General features: G+C 47.2%; 1 protein-coding gene and 1 long non-coding RNA gene across 18 annotated transcripts in view; one reads left to right on the forward strand and one right to left on the reverse strand.

Moving 5' to 3' along the window:
• LOC120981727 (NACHT, LRR and PYD domains-containing protein 12-like) overlaps positions 1-24,148 on the forward strand; it is a 509,415-nt gene that overhangs the window by 427,672 nt on the left and 57,595 nt on the right. The window lies entirely within an intron of this gene.
• Positions 6,186-24,148, reverse strand: part of LOC120981773 — a 29,547-nt gene continuing 11,584 nt past the window's right edge. Inside the window, exons 2-4 of the long non-coding RNA XR_005774748.1 lie at positions 11,516-11,686; positions 11,304-11,306; positions 6,186-6,197 (exon numbers count right to left, since the gene is read on the reverse strand). This is a non-coding gene — a long non-coding RNA (uncharacterized LOC120981773). The remainder of the gene's footprint in view (positions 6,198-11,303; positions 11,307-11,515; positions 11,687-24,148) is intronic.

The following is a 24,148-nucleotide window of genomic DNA, read 5'->3' on the forward strand; positions in this document are numbered from 1 at the left end:
TTATTTTTTGTTATTTACAACATTCATCTGACAGGTTAGATCATGTGATATTTTTATAGACCAGGATGTCACGGATGCGGCGATACCGAATATGTATACTTTTTTTTTATTTATGTAAGTTTTACACAATGATTTCATTTTTGAAGCAAAACAAATCATGTTTTAGTGTTTCCATAGTCTGAGAGCCATAATGTTTTCAGTTTTTGGGCGATTACCTTGGGTAGGGTATGATTTTTGCGGGATGAGATGACGGTTTTATTCGCACTATTTTGGGGTGCGTGTGACTTTTTGATCGCTTGCTATTACACTTTTTGTGATGTAAGGTGACAAAAAATGGTTTATTTAGCACAGTTTTTATTTTTTATTTTTTACGGTGTTCATCTGACGGTTAGGTCATGTGATATTTTTATAGAGTCGGTCGATACAAACGCGTCGATACCAAATATGTATACTTTTTTTTATTTATGCAAGTTTTACACAATAACAGCTTTTTTAAAACAAAAAAAATATGTTTTAGTGTCTCCATAGTCTGAGCCATAGTTTTTTTTATTTTTTGGGCAATTGTCTAAGGTAGGGGCTCATTTTTTGCGGGATGAGGTGACGGTTAGATTGGTACTATTTTGGTGGGCAAACGCCTTTTTGATCGCTTGCTGTTGTACTTTTTGTGATGTAAGGTGACCAAAAAATAGTTTATTTAGCACCTTTATTTTTTTTATATTTTTTTTTACGGTGTTCATCTGAGGGGTTAGGTCATGTTATATGTTTATAGAGCCGGTCGATATGAACGCGGCGATACCCAATATGTATACTTTTTTTTTTCCCCTATTTACCAATTTTTTTAAACTTTATTTGGGGAAAATGACGTTTTTGTTTATTTTTACTTGAAACTTAATTTTTTGGGGGGGAAAACTTTATTTTTTCAACTTTTTTTTCACTTAATTTTTTGTCCCACTTTGGGACTTGATCTTTTGGGGGTCTAATCCTTTACAATGCATTCCAATACTTCTGTATTGGAATGCATTGGCTGTATGAGTAATACTGTGTGTATTACTCATACAGCTTCCGGGGGCTGTGAGATCCAGGGGGCTGGATCTCACAGGCTCGTCACCGGAAGGCAGCGCGATGCCTCAGGAAGGCATCGCGCTGCCTTCCATGCCATCGGGCCCCCCCCCACAGCCCCATGGGGACCCGATGGCACTGCTCGCCGCCGCCGCAACTTAGTGAAAGCCACAAACTGCAGGTCTGAATTGACCTGCGGTTTGCGGCGATCGCCGACATGGGGGGGGGGGGGGGCCGAAGTGCCTGCTCAATGATTTGAGCAGGCACCGGCTTCAGATCAGCGCCCACTGCGCGGCGGTGATCAGAAATACACAGGGCATTGCAGGTACGCCCTGTGTCCTTAAGTACCAAGACATAAGGGCGTACCTGTACGCCCTGTGTCCAGAAGAGGTTAAACACAGTGTCCTGGCGTATTTTAACCGCAAGGGGTTCTATGGCCACTGCAAACAACAGGGATGAAAGGTGGCATCCCTGTCTGATGCCTGTTAGGAGTAAGTGGCTCTGAGTATGAGTTGTTTCACATCATGGCGTAGTAGGCCCAAGTCCACTCTCACCTCCTCAATCTTGCCCGTGAGCGAGGTCTGGCAGGAGGTAACAGCTGATCATAGGCTTCCTCTGCTGCAATCTGTTGCACTGTATGTTGCCCGCGTGTAACTGAGGAGCGGGGTGTGGCAGAGGAAGTTGCGCCATGTTGGGTCTCCTGCCTGGTGAACGTTTTCAGCTTTTCTGCCGCTGCCTGGGCATGATTGGGACTCATGACTTGGCTGCGAGGCTTCCTCCTTCTCTTTTGCACCGTCCACGCTATGGTGACTGAAGGATGGGTGCCAGGATGGTGAAGGATGTGAAATGGGAGCCGGAACTGTTCAAGCACGTCCAGACATGCCGCCAGTTAGCCATGCCCCTATCAATACAACAACTTTATAATGAAGTTCCCTGGTGTCACATCACTCAGGTCTGTCTTGGAGCTGGTTACAAGAACATTACCAAAATGACCTCCAAGGTGGCTCACAGCTGTAGGTCTGATCTGTGTATGGATTTTACGGGATAGGAGCTTATTACACAGATGGAGGATGGTGTATTTAGATATGTTCCATACTGTAGTTCATGTGTAGGCTGGCAGCTGGGCGTCCTCTCAAGAGGAGTCCATTTAGGACGATTTTATACCCTTTGTCTTCTTTTGTCATTTTACACAGCACTCGAACTGTGTATATACAGTAAAATTTCGCACACCGCCATGTCACTACTATTGGTCCTGGTGATCGGGAGACAGATAATGTGAACACTGGTATGTCCGTGAGTCGCATCTAGTAAAGGGTAAAATAGAAACTGAAATAACAGTTTGTGTGATTTGTTATTTACACTGTGAGCAATGTGCGGCCTCCTCCGGTGTGACAACCGGTATTATACTGCTGACAACCTACATGACCTTCAGGAGACGCTGCTACATCCCATAGGCCTGGATTTGGACTCATAATGAAGGGATTTAGTTACTGGACATATAATGAGCTGGAGAAGAACATTTCTGGTATCATCTTTATTATAATATTAGACATTTCCTTATCTTCTGGAGATCAGTGATATTACCCATAAAGCACCAGGAGACGCTCCTAATACCAAACATCTGAAGAAGTCTCCTCCACCAAAGTCCTGTTATCTGCTAATCAGAGAGAGGAATCCGGCTTCTTCTCAGTTCAGTAAATGATCTCCATATTTGGTTTCTGCTCTTTCAGTTTTCTTATGGCTTCCTTCTCCTCTTCAGATAATCGATTGCTCTTCAGACTAGAAGAGAAAACAGCGCCCCCAGCATTAGTGAGGTTGTATTGTGAGGTTTTCTCATGACATCAGACTAGTCAGTGAATTGATCTCATGAACATGTGTTTTGTAAATCTCCCGTTTGGTTTAGTGCTCTCATTAAAGGGGTTCTCCGGGAATTAGGAAAATGAAAATACTTAAATATTACTTTATTATAAATCTATTCCTAGATACCTTTCATTAGTTATAACGGCTCGTTTTGTCTGCGGAGCAATCATTAGGTAAAATAAAATGGCCGCCATCCTATTAGTACACACAAAACCTGTCCTAATCACACAGGCGGACGAGTTACTTCAGAGCAGTGAGCCAAAGAGTTGCCTCATCTTCTTCTATGATCCTGAATACAGTGTAATATGATCTTCAGCTAAATCTCTGTAGAAATGGAGTTCATGAGGAGGCATGAAGTACAGAGAGGAGGGAGGGGGTGATGTGGATAATGAGCAGCAGCTCTTGTATGCAGTCTCCATTACCACAGTCTGTCCTTAATGTCTCCTCATGAACTCCATTCCCACAGAGGTTCAGTTACAGTTCTTATAATCTGTATTCAGGATCATAATCCCTGACAAGTAGGAGAGGAGGATGAGGCAGCTCTTTACCTCAGTGCTCGGAAGTTACTTGTCCTCCTGTATGATTAGGACATGTTTGTGTGTATTAATAGGACAGTGGCTAATTTGTTTCTCCTAACGATTGCTCCCTAAACAAAATGAGCCATTATAAATAATGAAAGGTATTGAGGAATATAATTACAATAAAGTAAAATTGAAGTATTTTCATTTTCTAAATTCCTGGAGAACCCCTTTAAGAGAAACAAAATCAAAGTCTTGCAGGTTTGATACCTTTTAATGGCTAACAAAAAATAGAAGTAATAATGTTACATAGTGATCTTTTGTGACATCACCAGTCCCTTCATCAGGCGTACTACAAGAATGTATGAAGAAACAGCACTATATATCCAATAAGAACAGACATGGGGGAATGAATGGACATAGTGGGGGCACCAGGTCTCTGAGATAACATCAATTTAGAGACCATAAAACTTTCACACCCCTTACCTGTCAGATAATTAAGGACTCATTTGCAAGATCTTTGATATTCAGTTGTTTTTTAAATGTCCCTTCATCCCCCCATGTCTCTGTTCTTATTGTTTCCTCATACATCCTTGTAGGACGCCTGATGAAGGGACTGGTGATGTCTGGAAAGCTCGCTATGTGACATCACTGAATCATCGTTTGCCGGCAGCAGATCATGATTACAAAGCACGATCTGCCACCGACCAATGAGTTTTAATTCTGTTGAAAGATTCCAATTACCCGGTGACCAAGAGTTATGCGGTAATTGGCGGCAGTATTAAACCTCATTTACACATCTGTGTCCGTGCTCAAATCAGTGAAAAGGTGGTCTATGATGGTCAATGAAAAGATGCCTCGGTGAAGGATCAGTTTGTCTGTTTTTTGCTGTCCGTGTGTCATTCCTGTTTCACAGACACTGTGCAGCTGAAAAATAATTTTCTCGCTCGTGTAATTAGGAGACACAGGAGACCATGGGTATATCTGCTGGCACTAGGAGGCCACACTAAGCAAAAAAGTGTTAGCTCCTCCTCTCAGCTATACCCCTACCGAGCTAGTCAATTTTAGCTTAGTGTCTGTAGGAGGCAGACCTTCCTGCTCTGCAGGGCACCTATCCATCATTTTTTATTTATTATTTTAGTTTGTTATTTTACCTTTTTCCGCTTTAGGCATGGGACACAGACATCTTGCCTCTCGGTTTTCCCTGGGAGGAAGGCCAGTGTCGGTTCCCCTCACCGCCCGACCTCCCCAAGAAGGCAAAGTGGACCAGGGCAGCCCAGCTCCCCTGCATCCCGACCAGCCATGGGATCACCTGCATTTCTGCAGTCCCCCCCCCCCTCCACTCCAGCCTTTCTACCACCTCGGTGCTAGCGGCTGCAGAGGTGACCCTACTAGTATCCCGATGAGGGGTGAAGAGAAAAAGATGAAGATGGGGTAAGTATGGTGAACACTGCCCCTCTCAATTCCTCTCATCCTTCATTTCCCTCCTGGCCTGGGTTTTTTCCTCTTTATTTCACCTAGTGCTTGCACCCCTCCTCCACCTCCCGGGCCTGCAGGTACCATTTCCTAGCGGTCGCATCCCCTCCTGGGCTGGCCGCTGCTTCTCACTAATGGGCATCGACTATGCCCGTCCCCTGCCTTCTTGGTCCAGGGTTTAGATATCTCACGGCCATTCCTTCCGCCCTCTATTCCGGCCAGAAGTTCTTCCTGGATTGCTTGCTACTACTAGGCCACAACTTTCATGCTGGTGTATGGGGGGAGAGGGGACCGTCCCCAGGCATGAAATCTTTTTACCCAGATGTTCCCCTCCTCCAGCAACCTGCTGACCTCCGTCACTGGTCACCAATAATTTTTATATATATATAAAAAAATAATAATAATAAACCCCTTCCTTGTCTAGGGTTTAAATTAAAACTGAAAATGTAACCCCTTCCTGCCTCTTCACCCAGTTGAGGCTGGGGATTCAGATTTCATTTGGATGATTATATATTTTTTTAAAAAGTTAACTGTGGTGCTATCCGGCACTGGACATAGTGAGTACTACAGCTTTAACCCCTTCTACAGGTGGTGCATGGCTACTACCTCTGGTTGCTGTACATCCTGTCATATTACCTTCCTTCCACAGGCGGAGTAATCACACTACCACTGCATACCGTACATGCTGTCACATTACCTCCTTCCGCAAGTAATCACACTAACAAGTGAAGTACTTGCACCAACATTGGATACTGTGAATTTCTACAGGTGGAGTATTTGCAAGAGCTGGTATCTACTACCACTGGATACTGTGGCTACTACCACATTAACCCCTTCATTTTTGTGTGTTGGTGTTGAGCGCCTACATGGCAGTTTCTATCCTCCCAGGGTGTTACCCCACAACACTGCTTTAAGTCCCGGTAGGACACCACACTACACGGTTGGTCATTGTACTTGACACCTTCAATAGGTGAAGCATCTGCCCTAGAACAGAATACTGTGGTTACAAGTCAAGTATTGCACTGACTGTGAGCACTATATCCACTACTAGCTCTCCTCCTTATCACGTGGAGTATTTATGCTAGCACTCCACACCATGGCTACTACTGTATGTCCTCAGGTGGAGTATTGCTCTAGCCCTAGATATTGTGGCTACTACTGTATGGCCTCTTTCTCAGGTGCAGTTTTGCACTAGCCCTAGCTATTGGGCCTACCACTATATGGCCTCCTTTTTAGGTGGAATATTTGCGTTAGTACTACATACCATGGCTACCACTGTACGGCCTCCTCCTCAGGTGGAGTATTGTGCTAGCACTAGATGTTATGGCTTCTTCCGTATGGTCTCTTCCTCCATAGAGTACTGCACTGGCACCAGATACTGTGGCTACTCCTGCATTCTCAGGTGGTTCCCTAAATACTTTGTCTACTACTGTGTGGTTCCCTTCTCAGGTTCAGTGCTTACGTTCACCCTACAAGCCATGGTGGCTCCCACGTTGTTTCCTTCCTCACATGATGCATTTGCACTGAGTATTGGTTCTGTGGTTTCTACCACATTGCCTTCTATTCCACACCATGTTTCGGCCCTCGCTTTGTATGCTGTAGCTTCTACTACATTCCCCCTTCTATAGGTGAAACCTTTACACTGGTCCTAGGTGTGGTCATTGTATCTACATTTCCTTTTCAGGTGGATCTCCTGCTCATTTTACCTACGCTGTAGTTCTGACAGGTATAGTCTTTATGCTGGAGCTTGCCATCGTGGCCGACACATCCATTAATTCCTGATAACACTGGTCATCTGCATTACTTCCATCATCAAACCAGGTATTTGCAATAGCATGGAAAGCTATAGCTGATAAGCCCCTCACTTCTGGTGCGCACTTTTACAGGGTTTTTCAGTTGGCATAACCTCCTCGTTTCTATGGCACTGGTCTACCACATTGTTCCCTTTACAAATGTGACATTGCCGCTAACAGTTGATGCTGTGACACCATCAGCATTGCCTCTCTTAGGAGATGGGTAATGGCTCTGACATGTCAGTCTGTAGTGGACATACCTACTCAGTGCACAGACTGTTAGTTGACTACATTACTCCCCTCACCGGACGGAGCAGTTGTGCTGTCACTTGTCACTGCTAATAGATGATTTGTTGCTGGCACACAACACCCTTTCTACCTTATGCCCTTCTGCAAGACGAGTCCACCCCTAGATACTGATCCTGTCTACCTGGTCAGTATCCATATTCATGAGGTTGGCGTCTTACTGCTCTGGAATGTCTGCACTGGGACTATTTTTCTATATGACCAGTTTTTCTCTGGTACTTTTGTGACGATGGTGTCACGGGTAGTACGGGGAAAGGAGGACAACCAAAAGGGATACACAACAAAACAACAACAGGCTAGGCCCCAAACCTAGGGAAAAGAGGTCACCTCCTAGCAATCCCTGAATGTCTCTCCCTAAGCTTCTAACAACATGTGCAAATCTCAAAGGTAGAAATGCACATGCACCGGAACCTGAGACTACTGAAACACTGCACCAAACCCTCAGCTTAGGCTACTTTCACACTAGCGTTCGGGGTTCCGCTTGTGAGCTCCGTTTGAAGGCTCTCACAAGCGGCCCTGAACGGATCCGTAGAGCCCCAATGCATTCTGAGTGGATGCGGATCTGCTCAGAATGCATCAGGATGGCTCTGCTTGGCCTCCGTTCCGCTCAGCAGGCGGACATCCGAACGCAGCTTGCAGCGTTCGGGTGTCCGCCTGGCCGTGCGGAGCCAAACGGATCCGTCCAGACTTACAATGTAAGTCAATGGGGACGGATCCGTTTGGAGTTGACACAATATGGTGCAATTTCAAACGGATCCATCCCCCATTGACTTCCAATGTAAAGTCTGGACGGATCCTACTGACTAACTTTCACACTTAGAATTTTTTCTGAACTATAATGCAGACGGATCCGTTCTGAACGGATCCCAACGCTTGCATTATAGGAGCGGATCCGTCTGTGCAGACACCAGACGGATCCGCTCTGAACGCAAGTGTGAAAGTAGCCTTAGGGAACAGGGAAAGAGGCAACTGGCTCCTTCCAAACTGAAGGAGCTAGTGTCTCCCTGAGGCCTAGTCAGAACAGACACAAAAGGAAAGGAAAAAGTACTTTGCTTGAGAAGCAACTGGAACAGTAGAACCACCACACAAGCAGAGCACTCCACAGAAGAGCTATTAGCCGCAGGGAAACAAGTGAGAGGCGGAACATATAAAGAGCCACCTGACTGATAATGAGCAGCATCTGCGAAGGGGTGGAAACCTGTCAGCAAAAATGAAAACAAGAGAGATCTGTCAGATAGATTCCTGAGTCTTCCGTCTGTCTGAACTTCTAAGATCTCTCCCAGGGCCGGCAGTGACAGATGGGCATCGGCATCACACTCTTCTGGCGGAGTGTTTCTCCCATCTCTGGCCACTTTGTGGATGTCTCTCCAGGCCCCCAGTCAGACCTCCAGACCCCCCATTAGACCTATCCAGACCCCCTCAGTGAGACCACTCCAGACCCCCCCAAGTGAGACCTCCAATTAGACCTCTCCAGACCTCCAGCGAGACCTCCAGACCCGCTGTGAGACCTCTCCAGACCCCCAGTCAGACCACTTCAGAACCCCAGTAATTCCTCCATATCAGACCTCAGATCAGACTGTAAAATAATAATGTAACTTACCTCTCCTGCCTCCACTGTCCCTGTCCTGGGTATCTTCTCTTCTCAGGGCCCGCGCTGCACAGTCACCTGACCTCCTGCAGTGTCAGGTCAGAGTGGGACCTGAGAAGAGTAAGCAGGAGGAGGGGGTAAGTACAGCGCTCACAGCGCTTCACCCCTGCCTCCTTCTCCTGCATACTAGTGAGCGCTTCCATTATGGAAGCGCTCACTAGTATTCCCTTTATAAGATGCACTGCATCTTATAAATGGAATAGTACAGTACCACTGGCTTAGGGGCCTGGTCGCATTGGCGATCGCTGCGACCCCTACAGTTACGCCAGTGTGCTAAAGCCTCCAGCTTTACATGCCGATACATACAAGGTGAGATCACAGGCGGACACAAACTCCAATCTGCAGCGCCCCCCAGAGGCCGCGTTCACATACAGCTTTTTACTGGTGTTTTCTGAAGTTGTGTGATTTTTACAGTAAAGGTCTATGGAAAGTATCAGACAGAAGAGTTTTATTCCTGGAGTTTTTCTAATTATGTGTTTTTTTCTGCCTCTTTTCAGCAGCGCGGCGTGCTGGAGATCTGGCGGTTCTACATCTTTCACTATAGAGGAAAAACATTTCACAGACGTCCAGAAAGAAACGCGGATGAAAATGGAAAAAAATCTGTTCTGTCACCTGCTGATGTTGCTGCCTGCATTTTTTATTTTTTTTTTATTGACTACTTTTAAAACATGTAAAACATTTCTGAAGTGCGGCCGAGTTCTGACCCCGTACGGGCTGATCAATACGCCAGTGATCTATCCGTGCCCTCCGTGGACAGCTCACGTGTCCATAGACTTCCCTGTGTTTCCTCATATACCCTTGTCTGTCCACACACCGCGGGTCAGTGCAGAACCGGAGACATACAGAACTCTATATAGTCTCCATATAAACCGCAGGCGCCATCGTGTTCTGTCTGTTCTCACTCATCCACTGCATAGAAAGTGCATTACAGTTACTATTACAGTTAAAAGTAAGAGAAAAAAAACCTAAAAAATCTTTAAAAATACAAATTCTAATCTCCCCCTTTCCCAATTTTACATATAAAAATAAAGAATAAAAACTAAACATAATTGGTATCGCCGCATCCGGAAATGTCCGAACTATTAAAATGTAAAAGTTATTATCCTGCACAGCGATCGCTGTTTTTGGGTCACTTCACCCCCTGAAAATAATGAGAAAATAAAAAGATCAAAAAGTTATTAGTGACCCAAAATAACACCAATAAAAACTACAGCTCGCCGGCAAAAAACAAGCCTCAGCCCTGTAGATGGAAATATAAAGCGTCATGGGGTCAGGATACGGCCAGGAAGGAAATTTTGATTTTTCAAAGGTTTTTATTACTTTAAAAATAGTAAACAATAATAGAAACCATATAAATGTGGTATTTCTGTAATTGTACCGATCCTCAGTATAGGGTCGTCATGTCAGTTTTGGCACACCGGCAACAACGTGAAAAAACAACAGAAAAAAATTGTGGAATTGTAGCACCAAAAAGAGTTTTTTCCTGTGTTTAGAATACAAGTTATGGTAAATTAAATGGAGCCATTAAACATCCATCTTAGGGCTCTTTCACATCAAACATCCATCTTAGGGCTCTATGCCGGAAGAATCCTGATCAGTTTTATCCTAATGCATTCTGAATGGAGAGAAATCCGTTCTGGATGCATCCGGATGTCTTCAGTTCCGGAACGGAATGTTTTTTGGCCGGAGAAAATACTGCAGCATGCTGCGCTTTTTGCTCCGGTCAAAAATCCTGAACACTTGCCGCAAGGCCGGATCCGGAATTAATGCCCATTGAAAGGCATTAATCCGGATCCGGCCTTAAGCTAAACGTCGTTTCGGCGCATTACCGGATCCGATGTTTAGCTTTTTCTGAATGGTTACCATGGCTGCCGGGACGCTAAAGTCCTGTTTGCCATGGTAAAGTGTAGTGGGGAGCGGGGGAGCAGTATACTTACCATCCGTGCGGCTCCCGGGGCGCTTCAGAGTGATGTCAGGGCGCCCCACGCGCATGGGTGACGTGATCGCATGGACACGTCATCCATGCGCATGGGGCGCTCTGACGTCATTCTGGAGCGCCCCGGGAGCCGCACGGACGGTAAGTATACTGCTCCCCCACTCCCCACTACTACTATGGCAGCCAGGACTTTAATAGCGTCCTGGCTGCCATAGTAACACTGAACGCATTTTGAAGACGGATCTGTCTTCAAATGCTTTCAGTTCACTTGCGTTGTTACGGATCCGGCGGGCACCTCCGGCAAATGGAGTGCACGACGGATCCGGACAACGCAAGTGTGAAAGAGGACTTACGCCTCATGCACACGACCGTAGTCCCAGTCTGCATACGATCTGCGGATCTAATGTAGACCCATTAATCTCAAAACATGCGGACATTACACCGTTTGCCCCCCACACCCTGGAGTCTGTCCTGTGGTCTCCAAAAACATAAAACGTCCTATTCTTCTCCATTCCGAGGACAGGAATAGAACTTTTCTCTAGACGGACCACAAAATACAGGAGCGCACATGAAGCCCTCAGACGGCAATGTGAACGGAAAGTAAAAACGTTATGGTTCTTAGAAGTCAGGAAAAAAGCAAAAAAGAAAATATTTATCAGTAATGTGGAGAGAAGATGATAAATCTGCTGCAGATGACACTTATATACAGACTGTGCCGACATCAGGGGTGCAGGTAAGGGGGACGCTGACACAACTAGACCTGGGGCATTAGTCAGACATTAGTAGACGTCACATATCAAGGAGCGGTCAGCAGTTTATCTCATAGACATAACAATGGTGCGGAGCATAAAATAGAATAAAATCCATGTATAACTTGTGCCCCCCATGTCTCAGTCCTGTACACATCTCTTATACTCACTGTAATGTCTCTATCCTGCAGGCCGGACTGGACAGAGCCTCCATCAAGTCACTGAAGTGAGGACCAGACAGACGGTTATCAGACAGGTCGAGTTTCTTCAGGGACGGGTTATTCCTTATTACAGATGCCAACTGGATGCAGGAAGTGTCTGGAAGACGATTATTAGCCAATCTGTAAGAATAAGAAGATGAGATGTGGGTGAGGCGTCCACAGAGCGTTAGTATAAAATCTGTAGATTGTGACTGTGGAGAGAAAATGTCCCCGGCTGTTAGTAAAATCCATAAATGTCATCACTAGAAGCCGCCTCTTGTGTCTGGTGGATGTCAGGAATGGCGGCAGCTATAAGATATGTCCATGTCCTAGAAATCCAGAACCCCTGAGGAGTGTCCTCACTTTATGGCATGTCATAAATCAGTGATGATGGCAGAACATGAATGTACAAAAGAGTCATAAACCTGGAGGAACTTGTGTCAGCGTCATCAGCTGCTGAGAGCTCTCCTTCTTTCACCATCTATTGTGTCCTTCAGTCTGTGGCCCCTGTGACCTGCATACCTATTGTGGTCCCTGTGGCCTCGATTCTCCTTCCTCCACGCCTATTGTGGTCCCTGTGGACTCCTTTATCCTTCCTCCACCATCTATTGTGGTGGCCTCCATTCTTCTTCCTCCACCATCTATTGTGGTCCCTGTGGCCTCCTTGCGGCGTACCGGACCGCAGGGGCAACACGTGAGGTGACGGTGGGCTGGGTAGTAGTTCATTGGTACTCATGGTTAGCAGATGCCTCCCTTGGGCGGCAGTGCAGTGGATGGAAAGACAGCACTAAATCCTCCGGGGCACTCTCTATTGCAGGGAACACCAGCCAAATGGGAGTTGAGGTGCCCTTGATGGTGTAAGTGTTTATGGTGCTTTGGTGGCTGGGCCCCAGTGTTCGTTACACCAGCACCGTTGGGCGCAAATGTTGAGAGTAGTATTAGTTGAATGATGAAGGAGTCGGTTGTTATAAAACAAGTTGAACTTAACTAAATCAATTGTCTTAGTACAGCTGGTTAAGTTCATCAATAAAGTGCATGTCACAACTGTATGTGAGCAACAATAGTATACACAGTACAGAGCTACTGACTGGACCCAGAACTAGGGAGGATAAAGGGTGACCCCTGTCCGACCCTCAACGCTCTCCCTATTCTGCTAAAGCACATGCCCGGATCCAAATGGTGGAACGAGGCATGCCCACGTGCCTAAGACTAATGACCACTGTAACCCCTACAATAGTGGAAGGGGCACGGCCACCAGTGCCCTACTCAGTATATGGAGGGAACCGTGGCCACCTCAGATCCAGTCAGAAAATAAACAGGAACACAACAATGTCTGCACACTTAGCTGAAGGTGTTGCAGCCGAAGAGAAGACGGATCCAAGGACAGGCTGGCAATATCCGGAGTGCTAGCTGCAGCAGAACACAGGTCCAGTGAACTGATAGCTACAAGTGAAGATACTAAAGCAAGAGCTACAACTGAAGTGAGAACTATAATCCACATCCTATCATAGGAGGAGGGGTGATATAAAGAGAGGGAAATCAAACACATGAAGAACAGCTGTGGTGAAAGAAACCAAAAGTAAACAGAGTAGTGAGAACTCCTCCCAGCTCTAGTAGTGACATCATCACAGGGGTGGAGAAACAGAGCTGTGAGAACGTCCCAAAGCTCTGGTAGTGACAGTGCATCTGTATGGTATAGGTGATGACTGAGAAATTAATACAGAGGTAATCCTTATATCAGGTTTAGGCAATTGTCAGTTGAGGAGCTCTCTTTAAGGTTGACAATTCACAGCCAAGAATTCTGGTAATATTTCTAATTTCAGTCTCTAGCACTCTGGTACTAAATACCGTATTTTTCGCCCTATAAGACGCACCGGCCCATAAGACGCACCTAGGTTTTTGAGGAGGAAAATAAGAAAAAAAATTTTTTTTGGTGGGTTTGAACTAATGGCAGTCTGTGCATGACACTATTATGGGGGATCTGTGGATGGTGCACTGTTATGGGGTGGGGGATTTGTGGATGGCACTGTTATGTGGGGGATCTGTGGATGGCACTGTTATGGGGGGGGGGAGCTGTGGATGGCACTGTTATGGAGGGGAAGCTGTGGATGGCACTGTTATGGGGGGGGATCTGTGGATGGCATTATGATGGTGGGGGGTGGGATCTGTGGATGGCATTATGATGGTGGGGGGGATCTGTGGATGGCATTATGATGGTGGGGGGGGATCTGTGGATGGCATTATGATGGTGGGGGGATCTGTGGATGGCATGATGGTGGGGGGGATCTGTGGATGGCATTATGATGGTGGGGGGATCTGTGGATGGCATTATGATGGTGGGGGGGATCTGTGGATGGCATTATGATGGTGGGGGGATCTGTGGATGGCATTATGATGGTGGGGGGGATCTGTGGATGGCATTATGATGGTGGGGGGGATCTGTGGATGGCATTATGATGGTGGGGGGGGATCTGTGGATGGCATTATGATGGTGGGGGGGGATCTGTGGATGGCATTATGATGGTGGGGGGGATCTGTGGATGGCATTATGATGGTGGGGGGGATCTGTGGATGGGATTATGATGGTGGGGGGATCTGTGGATGGCACTGTTATGGGGTAGTGGATCTGTGGATGACACTGCTATAGGTGTCATCCACAGATCCCCCCCATCATAATGCCATCCACAGACCCCCCTTCCCATCATAATGCCATCCACAGAGCCCCTCCCCATCATTATCCCATCCATAGATCCCTAAGGAGGGTCTGTAGTAAGCGGCGAGAGCGGCGGGGCAGTGCAGGCACTGTACTCTGGCCCGCCGCTCAGTATGTACTGTATTATACCTATGTAGTGGCCCCACTAGTTAAGTGTGGGCACTACACAAGGGTCAATTGGAGTGTGCGTTCACTTCTCCTCACTAGGGACAGGGATGTTCTCCCAAATTGTGTATTTTATGTAATTTGTAATGTGTAGTTTTTATGTAATGTTCCCTGTAATAGGTAGTTTCAGGCCTATTCTCTGCAGTTTGGTCATCCTAGACACTAGAGGGAGTAAGAGAGCCCCTAGTATAAAGGTTCAGGCCCAGACAGGGAGAGGGAGTCGTGTTCAGAGTCAGGAGTCTGCAGAGACAAGTGGTAAGGCACCAGCTAGTGAGAAGCTGTGGGCCTTCTCCTGACATGCAGCTGGACAGCCCAGGCTGTTAGCTGTTACCAGGAGGCTAGTAGAGGGATCCTAGCCTACCTGTGGATCAAGAGAGCCGTAGTTAGCTCTGAAGACGCCCCAGTTGCAGGATAGCACCGCCTGGGAGAGATCAGCAGTTACCCTCCCGTCAGGTCAGGACAATACCAAGTCAGATAAGTACCTTGATGGACGGAGGTTATATAGAATACAGCAAGTGCCGATATTGGGGAAAGAACCGATATACCAAGGATAAAAGCCAGCGTTTAGGCATCCGGGCCTTGGCATCCAGCCAGCTAGAATAGCTGAAGGGGATAGAGCAGTGTTGCACTGTAAAGAAATCGTCATTGGGTTCCTCCAAGTATCTTGCCTGTTTATTTCCTGCCGCCATCTGAAATCTACCTGTTTGTAAAGTATTGTCTGAGGGACTGCATTGCAAGCATTCATCAACTGTAACTACATGTATAAAGTTTGGACTGTATCTCTCAAGTAAAGGAACGTTTTGGTTTATCTACTGAATCCTCAGTTTATTCCACCTGTCACTACACGGTGTGCCACCATCCAAATTGGCACTGGCGTCACGTACCTCAAAGGGACCTTGCCCCAGGCACATAAAACACCTGCAACACCCAGGGCACCTCAACCATCACCAGGCCTGGTCCCTAAATACAGAGTGTGCCCCAGAGGACTCTTGTGCCAGCCTCTCCTTCACTGCTGTATGCCGGCCCAGGGTTTTCATATATAACTGAGTGACCCTCGCTTGCCACTGACCGTGACCTCACATCGCAATACCCTGCAGGTCTGGCGTACCGCATAAATTGGCGTCACGAACAGGATTTACGGACATTCCTGCGCCATTGCGGATATACAACTGTGTGCTCAAAATTGCTTTAAAGTGACAAAGCCCTACCGTTTTATTCAAGATTGCTGGGCCAAAAGAACTGTCCTAAGTAGCGGTGTGAAAATAGTGTTTTCTGGACTGTTTGCTGCTTGTTTAAGCCGCCGCTTGCTGTCAGTGAATAGACAGCGTTTTGCTAAAGATGGCCGCTGAGCTTGCTGAATTTACTGCTGCGTCATCTTCATCCTGAATTGGCGGTAAAAGTTGGCGCCTTTTTGCTGAAAAAGCGGGAAAAGGTTCAAGGTCAGGCGCCACCGCCCTGTCTGGACATTTGCATGTCTGCCGAAATGGACTCCGCCTCCCCCATACTGGAGTACCTGGGGGGCGGCCTCCCAGTGCAATGGGAGGACCTGTCTGAACTTATTGGCGCCACCCTGTCGCTCTCCAGAGAAGGATCGAGCATGTTGGAGAGTGAAGACTGCTCTGCAAAGATGTCTGCGCCTGATTTGCTAGCAACGGATAATGTTGGTGTAGAGCCTGAGGACGCTCCACCGGCCTACTCTCCGGGATCGGAGAGACCCGCCTGCCCGCCACTGGGGAAAGAACCGGAGAACTACTATGGCTCCTGGAAAGACTTCTTTCAGCCCTCATTCAAGTGGTCAGCACTAATGGCAGAGGTCCGGGAGGCCGCTATAAAGAGGAATACTAAAACTAAAATATACTATGAAGAACTGACCAAGACTATTCACGAGCGGCACACTAATACCCAACCCCGCCTAGAAAGGAGAAAGGGGTTGGTGGTGTCCTTTGACAAGAACCGTGGCTACGGGTTCATACAAGACTATGGTACTGGCAGAGACTTATATGTCAACCGGAGGTCCGTCAAGCGGGATTACCTCCCCGAGCATCTGCATAACCTCCGCGAGGGAGAGGAAGTAGAATTCACCCCTGCCGAGAGCCTGCGAGGCCCATATGCTACTGCTGTGACCCGTCCCAAGAAAGAACCGGAGGACTGGGAGGCAGATGAGGACTACTCTGGCTGCGAGCGAAAACCTGTGCGCTCTCCAGAACCGGCCCATCACGCATTCCACAACTGTCCTTACCCCTAGGCCTATGGGGCCAATACCTATTAGGGGTCCCTTCACGTTGCAGCTGCCCCCTAACACTGTAATGTGGGCACCTCCGCCTGTGGAGGATTACTACAGGCCTTATTTGCCAGCAGAGCCGGGTAATTATGATATGCCCTTGTGAATCAGCCTGCTAGGCCTTTGATTGTTCTTTTTGCCAAGGGATTGCTCAAAAGATTTAAACCTTCCAGGACAGGAGTCCTTTGTTTGGTCCTTTGTTGCTGCTGCCAGTTACCCACGGCTCAGTGGTAGTGGTCAACCACTGAAAGGAAGATGTCAGCAAAGCCATCGTGTTTCCAGGACCTCCTGCCTGCTTTTACCATCCCACACCAAGTTGTGCCTGTTCCTTTGTTGCACCTTTAACCCTTAACCCCCTTTTCAGGTTGATCAGGGGTATTACAGCATTCTAAGGAACCGTGCCCAGTGATAGACTCAAAAGAACCTGAGCCGCTGAGATTTTTACTCTTTTAAAGAAATGTGCCCAGAGATAGACTCCACTGTAAGCGAGCCTCTGTGATTTACTATTTTATCTTTCTGGTGACCGACTCTCACATTAAATAAGCACGAGAACCTGGGTACGGACTCATATTTAGTCTTTGAGCCTCCAAGAACTTTTAAATTGTTGTTTTTCTTGCTGTTCTAATAAGGACAAATTGCACATATGGACTATCCTGGTGGTAATACTACGCTGTGCCAGGTCAGCGCCCCTGTTCCCTCATATGATCCTGAGAGAAGAGAGCGACGCCCCTTTTCACCGGTACTTGTTCCTAAGCCAGTGGACTGCCTGAGTTATGCATGTAATGTGCTTCTGCAAAAGTAGATGTCTTTCTCCTGCTTTGCTTTTTGGTCTCTTTTTCAGGTGCAGTATCCAGCTGGGCAGGGCCCCCGTGTTGCGCCGAGGTCGGGCAACGTTAAAGCGTGGTGGTATGTAGTGGCCCCACTAGTTAAGTGTGGGCACTACACAAGGGTCAATTGGAGTGTGCGTTCACTTCTCCTCACTAGGGACAGGGATGTTCTCCCAAATTGTGTATTTTATGTAATTTGTAATGTGTAGTTTCAGGCCTATTCTCTGCAGTTTGGTCATCCTAGACACTAGAGGGAGTGGTAAGGCACCAGCTAGTGAGAAGCTGTGGGCCTTCTCCTGACATGCAGCTGGACAGCCCAGGCTGTTAGCTGTTACCAGGAGGCTAGTAGAGGGATCCTAGCCTACCTGTGGATCAAGAGAGCCGTAGTTAGCTCTGAAGACGCCCCAGTTGCAGGATAGCACCGCCTGGGAGAGATCAGCAGTTACCCTCCCGTCAGGTCAGGACAATACCGGGTCAGATAAGTACCTTGATGGACGGAGGTTATATAGAATACAGCAAGTGCCGATATTGGGGAAAGAACCGATATACCAAGGATAAAAGCCAGCGTTTAGGCATCCGGGCCTTGGCATCCAGCCAGCTAGAATAGCTGAAGGGGATAGAGCAGTGTCGCACTGTAAAGCAATCGTCATTGGGTTCCTCCAAGTATCTTGCCTGTTTATTTCCTGCCGCCATCCGAAATCTACCTGTTTGTAAAGTATTGTCTGAGGGACTGCATTGCAAGCATTCATCAACTGTAACTACATGTATAAAGTTTGGACTGTATCTCTCAAGTAAAGGAACGTTTTGGTTTATCTACTGAATCCTCAGTTTATTCCACCTGTCACTACACGGTGTGCCACCGTCCAAATTGGCACTGGCGTCACGTACCTCAAAGGGACCTTGCCCCAGGCACATAAAACACCTGCAACACCCAGGGCACCTCAACCATCACCAGGCCTGGTCCCTAAATACAGAGTGTGCCCCAGAGGACTCTTGTGCCAGCCTCTCCTTCACTGCTGTATGCCGGCCCAGGGTTTCCATATATAACTGTGAGTGACCCTCGCTTGCCACTGACCGTGACCTCACATCGCAATACCCTGCAGGTCTGGCGTACCGCACCTAGTGTTAATCATAATATCTAAACTGCGCTCCCCATCTGTACCGTACTTACCGGTACATGTCACACTCCGTCTCCTGTAGTAAGCGCTAGCAGGCAGGCCGGGCTTCAGGAGGCCGTAACTCACTGAGGTCACGTTCCTTCTCCGCCTGCTTCATTCATAAAGTAGGCGGAGCAGGCACGTGACCTCAGAGAGTTACGGTCGCCTGCAGCCCGGCCTGCCTGCTAGCGTTTACTACAGGAGACGGAGTGTGACATGTACCGGTAAGTACGGTACAGATGGGGAGCGCAGTTTAGATATTATGATTAACACTAGGTATAATACAGTACATACTGAGCGGCGGGCCAGAGTACAGTGCCTGCACTGCCCGCTGCTCTCCCCGCCTACTACAGACCCTCCTCACTAATACATCGCAGTCTGCAATGTAAATTGCCAGCATTCGCCCCATAAGACGCAGGGGCACTTTTCCCCCACTTTTGGGGGGGAAAAGGTTAGTCGTATGGGGTGAAAAATACGGTATGCTGGTTTCTGCTTATTTAGAGCTGTGCTATAAGGGCGATCTCCCTCGTGGCAGGCAAACTCTCTGCTTCATTATTTGCAGGATGCTCTCCTAAAAAGGTTTAGGTTTTCCACTATGTCCTGGAAGGCTTGTGTAGTGGATTATCCATACGTGTCCCGGCACTCCTAAAGTTGCACTCAGGCACTTGTGCTGGTGAAGTCCATAGGCTGGTTCAGCTCTAATCCTCACTAGTCTTACTGCATATTCTGACATAGACTCACTGTCTGGTGCTTGGTTGCTGTATTTGTCTTCTCCAGGCTTGATCAGGGCCCAGATGAAAGGAAAACATGTTGGTTTGGGCCTGTTTCTCTCCTCCATACACACTCCTCTCTACACTCCACTCTCCAACTCTCTCATCCTCTAAGCTAGACACACCCCAAGCTATATAAATGAGTGTCGCCAGCACCACCTAGGGGCGAATGGGTGAAATGACATTGTCAGCCTCATAAATAGGAAATACCGATACATTTGCAATGAGCAGGACCGTGGTACGGTTAGGCGCACGCCAAAATATGCAGTGGGTCCGGATATGGGTATAATAGTCTATGTTTTTTGTTTGTGCCGCCAATTGCAGCGTGCGCAGGGTACAGTCTCAGGGCCCTTTAAGGTGTTGCAACTCACGTACCAGGTGAGGAATGCCAGAGTGGTGTAACGTCTCTGTGTAGCAGTAGGTATAGTGTCAACGGTGTCTCCTACCTTGGTACAGCTGGACTCCTGGATCCTGGCTCACTTGCAATAAATGAGTGTGTTGCTAGTAGGAGTAATTGAGGGATTTTGGTAGCAGTAAATGAGATCAAGACTTGGAATATAATTCAACTTTTCTTTACTGGAAGAAGCATTAATCCATATGAGATACAGCAATAGTCTTGGGTCCCAGCACGTATTGGCAATGTATGGCAGGGATCAAGATCTCTTCTGCTCCTATCATTTGCCTGGAGAATATGGCAGGAATCTATACCTTCTGCTCTGTCTATCTTCTGCTGTGTATGGGACTGACTAGCTGAGGAGGAATTTGGCTTCTCCTGGTCTCTGGATAGTTACTCACAGTTGTGCTCACAGGGAATGGTTCGTCCTGGAGGTGGCTGCTTGCTTGTCAACTGGCTGAGGCTGGAGGCTCAGGCTGGGAATGGTGATCTTTGTCTCAGCCAAGACAATATTCTGGGTTGGGATCCCTAGAACTGGGAGCTCCTACCAGCACAGCCTTCCCCTAGCCTGGGTGGCTGGCACACTAACTGAAACTTCCTTCCCTCCCCATGAGGCAGGACATGGGCCAGCCCACTCTGCTCAAAGAGGGGGGAGTTAAACAGGAATGTACTATTCCAGTCTAGATATGCTAAACTGACCTAAGACCTTGCTAAACATTGCTGCCACCTGCTGGTGTACATGGAAATTACAGCAAATATATATAACAGGCTTAGAATATGCACATTTGTGAGGAATATTACGTTAAATTACACAGGATGACAAGGCATATGTTACCAACAAATAGTAGCGGGGAAAAAGAGTTTAGTAACATAACTCTGGGATGTTACACATTCAGTACATTAAATGAATACAGAGATTTAAAGTGTCCCTTTCACATAAATGTGGGACGCTGCATCCATTCTCCTTCCTCCAGCATCTATTGTGGCCCTCAGTATCCTTCCTCCACCATCTATTGCGGCACCCGTTCCCATCCTCACATTACTACAGGACACATGTGGCTCTGCCCTCGCTCAGTCAGTTATTTGGGGGATGGATTATTAGTAGACATTACACTACATTCAGGGTTTCTGGATTCTGCTGGTATTGATTATTACTTATTGATAACAAGCAGTAATCGTCTCCATTCTGAGTAAATTACAGCCGTGGTCATCAGTAATAATACCGCCATACAGCTGTAATGTAGCACAGGCAGAGATGAGCGCTCTATGGCGGTAAGGGCTCATGTACATATTACAGCTCTGTATACACTATCACTGAAGCCAACTACCTAAAACTTAACTTTTAATTACATATCATTAAATAGAGGTCCTTAACATGGGGACTAATACAGACATAGACAAACACAGAAAAAGAGCTACTGCGGACCATGTAGAGGATAGAAGCTTCTGATGGTGAACGGGGGGCGAAACCATATGGGTCCCTAGTGTGTCCCTAGGGTGACCCTCGGATATTCCTCAGCCCAGAGATGTACCCAGATGGTAGGAGCACTCTGTCCCCGTGCCTAACCTACCTGTCCTTATAGCGCCCTTACAACAGGTGAAATGGACCCATATGGATGCCTGGGTCGTTCAAGTTTGCAAAATACACTTATTAAATTAAATTACATTCCTTGACCCGACGCGTTTCCCCTTATGTTTCAAAGGTTATCAGGAGACAAAGGCAAAAAAAGAGCGTGTCACCGCAGATACACAGCAACTGCAAAACAAAATCAAACCAAAAACTGGAGCACCCCCAAGTCAGCACTCAACTATGAGGGAATCACATGATACGTGTAGATACAATACAAAAGAACCAGTTCAATACTCATCTGGCGGTGTAAATCCTCTCGGACCAACGGTATCCGGCTTGGGGGGCTCCAGGGGCACTTAAAGATGAAGCTCCAATTTGTTCACTCACTCACACTGATATTTAAACCCAACAGGGGCGGTCCTTACTACTGTTTGGCCAATCCCCGCTTGTACAGCCTGTCATGTGACCTAATCCCACTACGTGTCAATAAGAGATGTCAAAAATATGCTGAACATTAGGTGTTGCTCCCAGATATAGAATACATATTGCTGTTGGGGTCGCCGTGTACGATTGCCCCAAGTGTTGAAGACTACACGGGGTACTGGATATGGGGCTTACATATTCGATGTAGGTGGAACGCATGCCAACTAGCAAGATGGCCGTGCATTCCACCACGAACCAAGTGCCAATCAGGGCCGAGAACGTCATCAGCCAGCGCAGATGACGGGTCACGTGAGGCGTATAGGTATGGCCGTGCGTTCCACTGCGGCTCAGTATGGACATGGCCGTGCGTTCCACCGCGGCTCGGTCGAAACACTGCCCCTCACCGCTGTCAAAACATGCAGTTCGAAGGTGGCAGTGTCCGGGTTCATTAAGCAAAGACCTCCGGAGATCCCGGAGTGCGGAAATCGGCCAGTCTAAATGTAAAAGATGACTAGGGCAGGCTAATGGAACGCATGTCCATAAAGAAGGCCGTGCGTTCCAAAGCATGAACCTGCACAGGTTATGCAGGGTTCTATTCCGTGTACGGGTGGTATGTCTGTACAATCATTGCCCCATAATTAGGGTGTAGATGTACTGGCACAGGAAAAAGTATATATATATATATATATATATATATATATATATATATATATATATATAGCCACGGGGAATAGTGAATATATTTATAGCCCCAGAGGTAGATATCACATCACATAGGGTTCAGGGCTGGTACGGACCGCACAATTGCCCTAATAGTGCCTCCATAGCAAAAGGTATTAATTGTAGTGGCACCGGGGGGGGGGGGGGGGGGGGGGGGTTACTATTTTTGGTGTGTCAGTGAACATTCTACTGTTTATTGTCATGGAATAGATGAGAAAGATATACATCAAATGGGCGCTCAGATAAGGAGAAGCCCTACAATTATTGTATTGACACTTCATGTGTCGATAACGAATTCTGTCACAAGAGGATGAAGTTTATGTGGACTAGGGGTTACCCCCGAAAACGAAAGAGCATGGTGATTTGAAGAAAGCATGAAAACGTTAGTAGTTCATTCAAGCCTCCCGGTGATAGCGACCGGAACCGGTAGATCCACTCAGTTTCTTTCTGGAGGATCCTCCGGTCCCAGTCGCCCCTCCTAGGGGAAGGTCTGATCAACTCTAAGGCGGAGAATTTAATAAATTGCGGATCCCCATTGTGGAATTCCCACATATGGTTCGCTATGGGGGTGTCAAAAGAAGGACAAGCAGCAGCAGCCTCCAGCAGTGAACACTTAATCCAGGAAGTAGTATAAACCGCAAAGTGAGGCAGTATGGGAGGGAATGTAAAGGAAGAGGATTAGTCTAAATCAGTGACAGCTGGGAGAAGGAAAGGAGATGAGAAAGTGAAACCAAAACAAAGAACATCATGCAAGAGGTAGAGAAGGACGTCTGTCAGATCTTCTCACAGAACTGGCAGTGACAGTACCCCTTCCTCTACGGGTGGACTCCGGACACTCAGAACCCACCTTCTCAGGATGAGACCTATGGAGAGCCTTGATGAGACGAGTGGCCTTAATGTCCACCACTGGGACCCACATCCTCTCCTCAGGACTAGGGATGAGCGAACCCGAACTGTATAGTTCGGGTTCGTACCGAATTTTGGGGTGTTCGTGACACGGACCCGAACATTTACGTAAAAGTCCAGGTTTGGTGCTTTCTTGGCGCTTTTTGAAAGGCTGCAAAGCAGCCCAATCAACAAGCGTCATACTACTTGCCCCAAGAGGCCATCACAGCCATGCCATGCCTACTATTGGCATGGCTGTGATTGGCCAGTGCAGCATGTGACCCAGCCTCTATTTAAGCTGAAGTCACGTAGCGCCGCACATCACTCTGCTCTGATCAGTGTAGGGATAGGATGCAGCTGCTGCTGTTAGGGCCAGATTAGGCAGGGATTTACTCATCAAAAACACTTAATGAAGTGATCGATCTACAGCTGTGTATCATTCAACTTCTGCTAGTTAATTGCTCATTGTTTTTAGGCTGCCCAGAGCGTTTTTCTGTCACTTTTTTCTGGGGTGATCGGCGGCCATTTTGTGTCTTGTGGTGCGCCAGCACAAGCTGCCACCAGGTCCATTTAACCATCAATAGTGTGGTTTTTTTTTTTGCTATATCCTACATCAGGGGCTTGGCTGTGCTTGCTATTTTATTGAGGGGTGAAATACAATTGCCAAAATAGCAGTACCCTAAATCTGGTGTTTCAGC

This window comes from Bufo bufo, chromosome 11, assembly GCF_905171765.1.
Source record: "Bufo bufo chromosome 11, aBufBuf1.1, whole genome shotgun sequence".
Classification (NCBI taxonomy): Eukaryota; Metazoa; Chordata; class Amphibia; order Anura; family Bufonidae; genus Bufo; species Bufo bufo.